General features: G+C 29.7%; 28 non-coding genes across 28 annotated transcripts; all 28 read right to left on the bottom strand.

Annotated features, from left to right (window-relative positions):
- Positions 1 to 92: 92 nt before the first annotated feature.
- On the bottom strand, positions 93 to 211 carry LOC131945716 (5S ribosomal RNA). Its single transcript, XR_009387551.1, has one exon. It is a non-coding gene; the product is annotated as a 5S ribosomal RNA (ribosomal RNA).
- Positions 212 to 431: 220 nt separating this feature from the next.
- On the bottom strand, positions 432 to 550 carry LOC131945358 (5S ribosomal RNA). The gene has a single exon (XR_009387202.1). It is a non-coding gene; the product is annotated as a 5S ribosomal RNA (ribosomal RNA).
- A 224-nt stretch (positions 551 to 774) lies between these two features.
- LOC131945357 (5S ribosomal RNA) lies at positions 775 to 893 on the bottom strand. Its single transcript, XR_009387201.1, has one exon. It is a non-coding gene; the product is annotated as a 5S ribosomal RNA (ribosomal RNA).
- Positions 894 to 1,112: 219 nt separating this feature from the next.
- On the bottom strand, positions 1,113 to 1,231 carry LOC131945356 (5S ribosomal RNA). The gene has a single exon (XR_009387200.1). It is a non-coding gene; the product is annotated as a 5S ribosomal RNA (ribosomal RNA).
- Positions 1,232 to 1,453: 222 nt separating this feature from the next.
- Positions 1,454 to 1,572, bottom strand: LOC131945355 (5S ribosomal RNA). Its single transcript, XR_009387199.1, has one exon. It is a non-coding gene; the product is annotated as a 5S ribosomal RNA (ribosomal RNA).
- Positions 1,573 to 1,789: 217 nt separating this feature from the next.
- On the bottom strand, positions 1,790 to 1,908 carry LOC131945518 (5S ribosomal RNA). The gene has a single exon (XR_009387358.1). It is a non-coding gene; the product is annotated as a 5S ribosomal RNA (ribosomal RNA).
- Positions 1,909 to 2,129: 221 nt separating this feature from the next.
- On the bottom strand, positions 2,130 to 2,248 carry LOC131945614 (5S ribosomal RNA). Its single transcript, XR_009387452.1, has one exon. It is a non-coding gene; the product is annotated as a 5S ribosomal RNA (ribosomal RNA).
- Positions 2,249 to 2,473: 225 nt separating this feature from the next.
- LOC131945799 (5S ribosomal RNA) lies at positions 2,474 to 2,592 on the bottom strand. The gene has a single exon (XR_009387628.1). It is a non-coding gene; the product is annotated as a 5S ribosomal RNA (ribosomal RNA).
- A 223-nt stretch (positions 2,593 to 2,815) lies between these two features.
- On the bottom strand, positions 2,816 to 2,934 carry LOC131945354 (5S ribosomal RNA). The gene has a single exon (XR_009387198.1). It is a non-coding gene; the product is annotated as a 5S ribosomal RNA (ribosomal RNA).
- A 217-nt stretch (positions 2,935 to 3,151) lies between these two features.
- LOC131945353 (5S ribosomal RNA) lies at positions 3,152 to 3,270 on the bottom strand. The gene has a single exon (XR_009387197.1). It is a non-coding gene; the product is annotated as a 5S ribosomal RNA (ribosomal RNA).
- A 216-nt stretch (positions 3,271 to 3,486) lies between these two features.
- Positions 3,487 to 3,605, bottom strand: LOC131945683 (5S ribosomal RNA). The gene has a single exon (XR_009387520.1). It is a non-coding gene; the product is annotated as a 5S ribosomal RNA (ribosomal RNA).
- A 223-nt stretch (positions 3,606 to 3,828) lies between these two features.
- Positions 3,829 to 3,947, bottom strand: LOC131945352 (5S ribosomal RNA). The gene has a single exon (XR_009387196.1). It is a non-coding gene; the product is annotated as a 5S ribosomal RNA (ribosomal RNA).
- Positions 3,948 to 4,167: 220 nt separating this feature from the next.
- LOC131945613 (5S ribosomal RNA) lies at positions 4,168 to 4,286 on the bottom strand. The gene has a single exon (XR_009387451.1). It is a non-coding gene; the product is annotated as a 5S ribosomal RNA (ribosomal RNA).
- A 224-nt stretch (positions 4,287 to 4,510) lies between these two features.
- Positions 4,511 to 4,629, bottom strand: LOC131945612 (5S ribosomal RNA). Its single transcript, XR_009387450.1, has one exon. It is a non-coding gene; the product is annotated as a 5S ribosomal RNA (ribosomal RNA).
- Positions 4,630 to 4,852: 223 nt separating this feature from the next.
- On the bottom strand, positions 4,853 to 4,971 carry LOC131945483 (5S ribosomal RNA). The gene has a single exon (XR_009387324.1). It is a non-coding gene; the product is annotated as a 5S ribosomal RNA (ribosomal RNA).
- Positions 4,972 to 5,193: 222 nt separating this feature from the next.
- LOC131945351 (5S ribosomal RNA) lies at positions 5,194 to 5,312 on the bottom strand. Its single transcript, XR_009387195.1, has one exon. It is a non-coding gene; the product is annotated as a 5S ribosomal RNA (ribosomal RNA).
- Positions 5,313 to 5,529: 217 nt separating this feature from the next.
- Positions 5,530 to 5,648, bottom strand: LOC131945677 (5S ribosomal RNA). Its single transcript, XR_009387514.1, has one exon. It is a non-coding gene; the product is annotated as a 5S ribosomal RNA (ribosomal RNA).
- A 225-nt stretch (positions 5,649 to 5,873) lies between these two features.
- On the bottom strand, positions 5,874 to 5,992 carry LOC131945797 (5S ribosomal RNA). Its single transcript, XR_009387626.1, has one exon. It is a non-coding gene; the product is annotated as a 5S ribosomal RNA (ribosomal RNA).
- Positions 5,993 to 6,215: 223 nt separating this feature from the next.
- Positions 6,216 to 6,334, bottom strand: LOC131945349 (5S ribosomal RNA). The gene has a single exon (XR_009387193.1). It is a non-coding gene; the product is annotated as a 5S ribosomal RNA (ribosomal RNA).
- A 217-nt stretch (positions 6,335 to 6,551) lies between these two features.
- On the bottom strand, positions 6,552 to 6,670 carry LOC131945347 (5S ribosomal RNA). Its single transcript, XR_009387192.1, has one exon. It is a non-coding gene; the product is annotated as a 5S ribosomal RNA (ribosomal RNA).
- Positions 6,671 to 6,886: 216 nt separating this feature from the next.
- On the bottom strand, positions 6,887 to 7,005 carry LOC131945682 (5S ribosomal RNA). The gene has a single exon (XR_009387519.1). It is a non-coding gene; the product is annotated as a 5S ribosomal RNA (ribosomal RNA).
- A 223-nt stretch (positions 7,006 to 7,228) lies between these two features.
- LOC131945346 (5S ribosomal RNA) lies at positions 7,229 to 7,347 on the bottom strand. The gene has a single exon (XR_009387191.1). It is a non-coding gene; the product is annotated as a 5S ribosomal RNA (ribosomal RNA).
- A 220-nt stretch (positions 7,348 to 7,567) lies between these two features.
- On the bottom strand, positions 7,568 to 7,686 carry LOC131945610 (5S ribosomal RNA). Its single transcript, XR_009387448.1, has one exon. It is a non-coding gene; the product is annotated as a 5S ribosomal RNA (ribosomal RNA).
- A 224-nt stretch (positions 7,687 to 7,910) lies between these two features.
- Positions 7,911 to 8,029, bottom strand: LOC131945609 (5S ribosomal RNA). Its single transcript, XR_009387447.1, has one exon. It is a non-coding gene; the product is annotated as a 5S ribosomal RNA (ribosomal RNA).
- A 223-nt stretch (positions 8,030 to 8,252) lies between these two features.
- Positions 8,253 to 8,371, bottom strand: LOC131945649 (5S ribosomal RNA). The gene has a single exon (XR_009387487.1). It is a non-coding gene; the product is annotated as a 5S ribosomal RNA (ribosomal RNA).
- A 220-nt stretch (positions 8,372 to 8,591) lies between these two features.
- LOC131945345 (5S ribosomal RNA) lies at positions 8,592 to 8,710 on the bottom strand. Its single transcript, XR_009387190.1, has one exon. It is a non-coding gene; the product is annotated as a 5S ribosomal RNA (ribosomal RNA).
- A 222-nt stretch (positions 8,711 to 8,932) lies between these two features.
- Positions 8,933 to 9,051, bottom strand: LOC131945608 (5S ribosomal RNA). The gene has a single exon (XR_009387446.1). It is a non-coding gene; the product is annotated as a 5S ribosomal RNA (ribosomal RNA).
- Positions 9,052 to 9,275: 224 nt separating this feature from the next.
- On the bottom strand, positions 9,276 to 9,394 carry LOC131945607 (5S ribosomal RNA). The gene has a single exon (XR_009387445.1). It is a non-coding gene; the product is annotated as a 5S ribosomal RNA (ribosomal RNA).
- Positions 9,395 to 9,610: the final 216 nt, after the last annotated feature.

The raw sequence follows: 9,610 nt of genomic DNA, 5'->3' as shown, positions 1-9,610 counted from the left end.
TTTTTATTTGAGAAAAAATAAATAATATATTTTTAAAAAAAACGGAAAATTTAAAAACATATTTTTAAAATAAACATAAAACTAAAAAATTCAATCTACAGCACGAGGTGTTCCCAAGCGGTCACCCATCTAAGTACTAACCACGCCAGACGTTGCTTGACTTCGGTGATCGGACGAGAACCGGTATCTTCAACGTTGTATGGCCATAGCTATACAATTACAAAAAAGTAGCATTTTATACTGATGTGTACATGAAATATTTGACATAAGCAACACACACTAATAAAAACTAATATTCGTTGATAAAAATAACTCAAGAAAAAACTTTCAACCATCGTCTTTTTTTATTTGAGAAAAAATAAACAATATATTTTTTTTAAAGTAATATTAAAAAAACATAATTTTAAAAAAAAAATTAAATTAAAAAATTCAATCTACAGCACGTGGTGTTCCCAAGCGGTCACCCATCTAAGTACTAACCACGCCAGACGTTGCTTGACTTCGGTGATCGGACGAGAACCGGTATCTTCAACGTTGTATGGCCGTAGATAAACAATTACAAAAAAGTAGCATTTTATACTGATGTGTACATGAAATATTTGACATAAGCAACACACACTAATAAAAACTAATATTCGTTGATAAAAATAACTCAAGAAAAAAACTTTCAACCATCGTCTTTTTTTATTTGAGAAAAAATAAACAATATATTTTTAAAAAAACGGAAAATTAAAAAAACATAATTTAAAAAAAAAAAATTAAATTAAAAAATTCAATCTACAGCACGTGGTGTTCCCAAGCGGTCACCCATCTAAGTACTAACCACGCCAGACGTTGCTTGACTTCGGTGATCGGACGAGAACCGGTATCTTCAACGTTGTATGGCCGTAGATATACAATTACAAAAAAGTAGCATTTTATACTGATGTGTACATGAAATATTTGACATAAGCAACACACACTAATAAAAACTAATATTCGTTGATAAAAATAACTCAAGAAAAAAACTTTCAACCATAGTCTGTTTTTATTTTAGAAAAATTAAGAAATACGATTTTTAAAAAGAGTACATTTTTTGAAATAATTAAAAATAGAATAAAGCTAAAAAATTCAATCTACAGCACGTGGTGTTCCCAAGCGGTCACCCATCTAAGTACTAACCACGCCAGACGTTGCTTGACTTCGGTGATCGGACGAGAACCGGTATCTTCAACGTTGTATGGCCGTAGATATACAATTACAAAAAAGTAGCATTTTATACTGATGTGTACATGAAATATTTGACATAAGCAACACACACTAATAAAAACTAATATTCGTTGATAAAAATAACTCAAGAAAAAAACTTTCAACCATCGTCTTGTTTTATTTGAGAAAAAATAAACAATATATTTTTAAAAAAACGGAAAATTAAAAAAACATAATTTAAAAAAAAAATTAAATTAAAAAATTCAATCTACAGCACGTGGTGTTCCCAAGCGGTCACCCATCTAAGTACTAACCACGCCAGACGTTGCTTGACTTCGGTGATCGGACGAGAACCGGTATCTTCAACGTTGTATGGCCGTAGATATACAATTACAAAAAAGTAGCATTTTATACGGATGTGTACATGAAATATTTGACATAAGCAACACACACTAATAAAAACTAATATTCGTTGATAAAAATAACTCAAGAAAAAAACTTTCAACCATCGTCTTTTTTTATTTGAGAAAAAATATAAAATATTTTTTTTTAAAGTAAAATTAAAAAACATAATTTAAAAAAAAAATTAATTAAAAAATTCTATCTACAGCACGTGGTGTTCCCAAGCGGTCACCCATCTAAGTACTAACCACGCCAGACGTTGCTTGACTTCGGTGATCGGACGAGAACCGGTATCTTCAACGTTGTATGGCCGTAGATATACAATTACAAAAAAGTAGCATTTTATACTGATGTGTACATGAAATATTTGACATAAGCAACACACACTAATAAAAACTAATATTCGTTGATAAAAATAACTCAAGAAAAAAACTTTCAACCATCGTCTTTTTTTGTTTGAGAAAAAAAAAATATATATTTTTTTTTTAAATTAATATTAAAAAAACATAATTTTTAAAAAAAATTAAATTAAAAAATTCAATCTACAGCACGTGGTGTTCCCAAGCGGTCACCCATCTAAGTACTAACCACGCCAGACGTTGCTTGACTTCGGTGATCGGACGAGAACCGGTATCTTCAACGTTGTATGGCCGTAGCTATACAATTACAAAAAAGTAGCATTTTATACTGATGTGTACATGAAATATTTGACATAAGCAACACACACTAATAAAAACTAATATTCGTTGATAAAAATAACTCAAGAAAAAAACTTTCAACCATCGTCTTTTTTTATTTGAGAAAAAATAAACAATATATTTTTTAAAAAAAAACGGAAAATTTAAAAACATATTTTTAAAATAAACATAAAACTAAAAAATTCAATCTACAGCACGTGGTGTTCCCAAGCGGTCACCCATCTAAGTACTAACCACGCCAGACGTTGCTTGACTTCGGTGATCGGACGAGAACCGGTATCTTCAACGTTGTATGGTCTTAGATATACAATTACAAAAAAGTAGCATTTTATACTGATGTGTACATGAAATATTTGACATAAGCAACACACACTAATAAAAACTTATATTCGTTGATAAAAATAACTCAAGAAAAAAACTTTCAACCATCGTCTTTTTTTATTTGAGAAAAAATAAATAATATATTTTTAAAAAAAAAAGAAAATTTAAAAACATATTTTTAAAATAAACATAAAACTAAAAAATTCAATCTACAGCACGTGGTGTTCCCAAGCGGTCACCCATCTAAGTACTAACCACGCCAGACGTTGCTTGACTTCGGTGATCGGACGAGAACCGGTATCTTCAACGTTGTATGGCCGTAGATATACAATTACAAAAAAGTAGCATTTTATACTGATGTGTACATGAAATATTTGACATAAGCAACACACACTAATAAAAACTAATATTCGTTGATAAAAATAACTCAAGAAAAAAACTTTCAACCATCGTCTTTTTTTATTTGAGAAAAAATATAAAATATTTTTTTTTAAAGTAAAATTAAAAAACATAATTTAAAAAAAAAATTAATTAAAAAATTCAATCTACAGCACGTGGTGTTCCCAAGCGGTCACCCATCTAAGTACTAACCACGCCAGACGTTGCTTGACTTCGGTGATCGGACGAGAACCGGTATCTTCAACGTTGTATGGCCGTAGATATACAATTACAAAAAAGTAGCATTTTATACGGATGTGTACATGAAATATTTGACATAAGCAACACACACTAATAAAAACTAATATTCGTTGATAAAAATAACTCAAGAAAAAAACTTTCAACCATCGTCTTTTTTTATTTGAGAAAAAATATAAAATATTTTTTTTAAAGTAAAATTAAAAAACATAATTTAAAAAAAAAATTAATTAAAAAATTCTATCTACAGCACGTGGTGTTCCCAAGCGGTCACCCATCTAAGTACTAACCACGCCAGACGTTGCTTGACTTCGGTGATCGGACGAGAACCGATATCTTCAACGTTGTATGGCCGTAGATATACAATTACAAAAAAGTAGCATTTTATACTGATGTGTACATGAAATATTTGACATAAGCAACACACACTAATAAAAACTAATATTCGTTGATAAAAATAACTCAAGAAAAAAACTTTCAACCATCGTCTTTTTTATTTGAGAAAAAATAAACAATATATTTAAAAAAAAACGGAAAATTAAAAAAAACATATTTTTAAAATAAAAATAAAACTAAAAAATTCAATCTACAGCACGTGGTGTTCCCAAGCGGTCACCCATCTAAGTACTAACCACGCCAGACGTTGCTTGACTTCGGTGATCGGACGAGAACCGGTATCTTCAACGTTGTATGGCCGTAGATATACAATTACAAAAAAGTAGCATTTTATACTGATGTGTACATGAAATATTTGACATAAGCAACACACACTAATAAAAACTAATATTCGTTGATAAAAATAACTCAAGAAAAAAACTTTCAACCATCGTCTTTTTTTATTTGAGAAAAAATATAAAATATTTTTTTTTTAAATTAATATTAAAAAAACATAATTTAAAAAAAAAATTAAATTAAAAAATTCAATCTACAGCACGTGGTGTTCCCAAGCGGTCACCCATCTAAGTACTAACCACGCCAGACGTTGCTTGACTTCGGTGATCGGACGAGAACCGGTATCTTCAACGTTGTATGGCCGTAGCTATACAATTACAAAAAAGTAGCATTTTATACTGATGTGTACATGAAATATTTGACATAAGCAACACACACTAATAAAAACTAATATTCGTTGATAAAAATAACTCAAGAAAAAAACTTTCAACCATCGTCTTTTTTTATTTGAGAAAAAATAAACAATATATTTTTTAAAAAAAACGGAAAATTTAAAAACATATTTTTAAAATAAACATAAAACTAAAAAATTCAATCTACAGCACGTGGTGTTCCCAAGCGGTCACCCATCTAAGTACTAACCACGCCAGACGTTGCTTGACTTCGGTGATCGGACGAGAACCGGTATCTTCAACGTTGTATGGCCGTAGCTATACAATTACAAAAAAGTAGCATTTTATACTGATGTGTACATGAAATATTTGACATAAGCAACACACACTAAAAAAATCTAATATTCGTTGATAAAAATAACTCAAGAAAAAATTTTTCAACCATCGTCTTTTTTTATTTGAGAAAAAATAAATAATATATTTTAAAAAAAAACGGAAAATTTAAAAACATATTTTTAAAATAAACATAAAACTAAAAAATTCAATCTACAGCACGAGGTGTTCCCAAGCGGTCACCCATCTAAGTACTAACCACGCCAGACGTTGCTTGACTTCGGTGATCGGACGAGAACCGGTATCTTCAACGTTGTATGGCCGTAGATATACAATTACAAAAAAGTAGCATTTTATACTGATGTGTACATGAAATATTTGACATAAGCAACACACACTAATAAAAACTAATATTCGTTGATAAAAATAACTCAAGAAAAAAACTTTCAACCATCGTCTTGTTTTATTTGAGAAAAAATAAACAATATATTTTTAAAAAAACGGAAAATTAAAAAAACATAATTTAAAAAAAAAATTAAATTAAAAAATTCAATCTACAGCACGTGGTGTTCCCAAGCGGTCACCCATCTAAGTACTAACCACGCCAGACGTTGCTTGACTTCGGTGATCGGACGAGAACCGGTATCTTCAACGTTGTATGGCCGTAGATATACAATTACAAAAAAGTAGCATTTTATACGGATGTGTACATGAAATATTTGACATAAGCAACACACACTAATAAAAACTAATATTCGTTGATAAAAATAACTCAAGAAAAAAACTTTCAACCATCGTCTTTTTTTATTTGAGAAAAAATATAAAATATTTTTTTTTAAAGTAAAATTAAAAAACATAATTTAAAAAAAAAATTAATTAAAAAATTCTATCTACAGCACGTGGTGTTCCCAAGCGGTCACCCATCTAAGTACTAACCACGCCAGACGTTGCTTGACTTCGGTGATCGGACGAGAACCGGTATCTTCAACGTTGTATGGCCGTAGCTATACAATTACAAAAAAGTAGCATTTTATACTGATGTGTACATGAAATATTTGACATAAGCAACACACACTAATAAAAACTAATATTCGTTGATAAAAATAACTCAAGAAAAAAACTTTCAACCATCGTCTTTTTTTATTTGACAAAAAATAAACAATATATTTTTTTAAAAAAAACGGAAAATTTAAAAACATATTTTTAAAATAAACATAAAACTAAAAAATTCAATCTACAGCACGTGGTGTTCCCAAGCGGTCACCCATCTAAGTACTAACCACGCCAGACGTTGCTTGACTTCGGTGATCGGACGAGAACCGGTATCTTCAACGTTGTATGGTCTTAGATATACAATTACAAAAACGTAGCATTTTATACTGATGTGTACATGAAATATTTGACATAAGCAACACACACTAATAAAAACTTATATTCGTTGATAAAAATAACTCAAGAAAAAAACTTTCAACCATCGTCTTTTTTTATTTGAGAAAAAATAAATAATATATTTTTAAAAAAAAAAGAAAATTTAAAAACATATTTTTAAAATAAACATAAAACTAAAAAATTCAATCTACAGCACGTGGTGTTCCCAAGCGGTCACCCATCTAAGTACTAACCACGCCAGACGTTGCTTGACTTCGGTGATCGGACGAGAACCGGTATCTTCAACGTTGTATGGCCGTAGATATACAATTACAAAAAAGTAGCATTTTATACTGATGTGTACATGAAATATTTGACATAAGCAACACACACTAATAAAAACTAATATTCGTTGATAAAAATAACTCAAGAAAAAAACTTTCAACCATCGTCTTTTTTTATTTGAGAAAAAATATAAAATATTTTTTTTTAAAGTAAAATTAAAAAACATAATTTAAAAAAAAAATTAATTAAAAAATTCAATCTACAGCACGTGGTGTTCCCAAGCGGTCACCCATCTAAGTACTAACCACGCCAGACGTTGCTTGACTTCGGTGATCGGACGAGAACCGGTATCTTCAACGTTGTATGGCCGTAGATATACAATTACAAAAAAGTAGCATTTTATACGGATGTGTACATGAAATATTTGACATAAGCAACACACACTAATAAAAACTAATATTCGTTGATAAAAATAACTCAAGAAAAAAACTTTCAACCATCGTCTTTTTTTATTTGAGAAAAAATATAAAATATTTTTTTTAAAGTAAAATTAAAAAACATAATTTAAAAAAAAAATTAATTAAAAAATTCTATCTACAGCACGTGGTGTTCCCAAGCGGTCACCCATCTAAGTACTAACCACGCCAGACGTTGCTTGACTTCGGTGATCGGACGAGAACCGATATCTTCAACGTTGTATGGCCGTAGATATACAATTACAAAAAAGTAGCATTTTATACTGATGTGTACATGAAATATTTGACATAAGCAACACACACTAATAAAAACTAATATTCGTTGATAAAAATAACTCAAGAAAAAAACTTTCAACCATCGTCTTTTTTATTTGAGAAAAAATAAACAATATATTTAAAAAAAAACGGAAAATTAAAAAAAACATATTTTTAAAATAAAAATAAAACTAAAAAATTCAATCTACAGCACGTGGTGTTCCCAAGCGGTCACCCATCTAAGTACTAACCACGCCAGACGTTGCTTGACTTCGGTGATCGGACGAGAACCGGTATCTTCAACGTTGTATGGCCGTAGATATACAATTACAAAAAAGTAGCATTTTATACTGATGTGTACATGAAATATTTGACATAAGCAACACACACTAATAAAAACTAATATTCGTTGATAAAAATAACTCAAGAAAAAAACTTTCAACCATCGTCTTTTTTTATTTGAGAAAAAATATAAAATATTTTTTTTTTAAATTAATATTAAAAAAACATAATTTAAAAAAAAAATTAAATTAAAAAATTCAATCTACAGCACGTGGTGTTCCCAAGCGGTCACCCATCTAAGTACTAACCACGCCAGACGTTGCTTGACTTCGGTGATCGGACGAGAACCGGTATCTTCAACGTTGTATGGCCGTAGCTATACAATTACAAAAAAGTAGCATTTTATACTGATGTGTACATGAAATATTTGACATAAGCAACACACACTAATAAAAACTAATATTCGTTGATAAAAATAACTCAAGAAAAAAACTTTCAACCATCGTCTTTTTTTATTTGAGAAAAAATAAACAATATATTTTTTAAAAAAAACGGAAAATTTAAAAACATATTTTTAAAATAAACATAAAACTAAAAAATTCAATCTACAGCACGTGGTGTTCCCAAGCGGTCACCCATCTAAGTACTAACCACGCCAGACGTTGCTTGACTTCGGTGATCGGACGAGAACCGGTATCTTCAACGTTGTATGGCCGTAGCTATACAATTACAAAAAAGTAGCATTTTATACTGATGTGTACATGAAATATTTGACATAAGCAACACACACTAAAAAAATCTAATATTCGTTGATAAAAATAACTCAAGAAAAAAATTTTCAACCATCGTCTTTTTTTATTTGAGAAAAAATAAATAATATATTTTTAAAAAAAACGGAAAATTTAAAAACATATTTTTAAAATAAACATAAAACTAAAAAATTCAATCTACAGCACGAGGTGTTCCCAAGCGGTCACCCATCTAAGTACTAACCACGCCAGACGTTGCTTGACTTCGGTGATCGGACGAGAACCGGTATCTTCAACGTTGTATGGCCGTAGCTATACAATTACAAAAAAGTAGCATTTTATACTGATGTGTACATGAAATATTTGACATAAGCAACACACACTAATAAAAACTAATATTCGTTGATAAAAATAACTCAAGAAAAAACTTTCAACCATCGTCTTTTTTTATTTGAGAAAAAATAAACAATATATTTTTTTTAAAGTAATATTAAAAAAACATAATTTTAAAATAAAAATAAAACTAAAAAATTCAATCTACAGCACGTGGTGTTCCCAAGCGGTCACCCATCTAAGTACTAACCACGCCAGACGTTGCTTGACTTCGGTGATCGGACGAGAACCGGTATCTTCAACGTTGTATGGCCGTAGATATACAATTACAAAAAAGTAGCATTTTATACTGATGTGTACATGAAATATTTGACATAAGCAACACACACTAATAAAAACTAATATTCGTTGATAAAAATAACTCAAGAAAAAAACTTTCAACCATCGTCTTTTTTTATTTGAGAAAAAATATAAAATATTTTTTTTTTTTAAATTAATATTAAAAAAACATAATTTAAAAAAAAAATTAAATTAAAAAATTCAATCTACAGCACGTGGTGTTCCCAAGCGGTCACCCATCTAAGTACTAACCACGCCAGACGTTGCTTGACTTCGGTGATCGGACGAGAACCGGTATCTTCAACGTTGTATGGCCGTAGCTATACAATTACAAAAAAGTAGCATTTTATACTGATGTGTACATGAAATATTTGACATAAGCAACACACACTAATAAAAACTAATATTCGTTGATAAAAATAACTCAAGAAAAAAACTTTCAACCATCGTCTTTTTTTATTTGAGAAAAAATAAACAATATATTTTTTAAAAAAAACGGAAAATTTAAAAACATATTTTTAAAATAAACATAAAACTAAAAAATTCAATCTACAGCACGTGGTGTTCCCAAGCGGTCACCCATCTAAGTACTAACCACGCCAGACGTTGCTTGACTTCGGTGATCGGACGAGAACCGGTATCTTCAACGTTGTATGGCCGTAGCTATACAATTACAAAAAAGTAGCATTTTATACTGATGTGTACATGAAATATTTGACATAAGCAACACACACTAAAAAAATCTAATATTCGTTGATAAAAATAACTCAAGAAAAAAATTTTCAACCATCGTCTTTTTTTATTTGAGAAAAAATAAATAATATATTTTTAAAAAAAACGGAAAATTTAAAAACATATTTTTAAAATAAACATAAAACTAA

Source organism: Physella acuta, unplaced genomic scaffold (assembly GCF_028476545.2).
Source record: "Physella acuta isolate Inbredline_101_S28 unplaced genomic scaffold, ASM2847654v3 ptg000533l, whole genome shotgun sequence".
NCBI classification, from domain to species: domain Eukaryota; kingdom Metazoa; phylum Mollusca; class Gastropoda; family Physidae; genus Physella; species Physella acuta.
The sequence above is the reverse complement of the archived record's forward strand: the minus strand, read 5'-3'. Positions and strand labels throughout refer to the sequence as shown.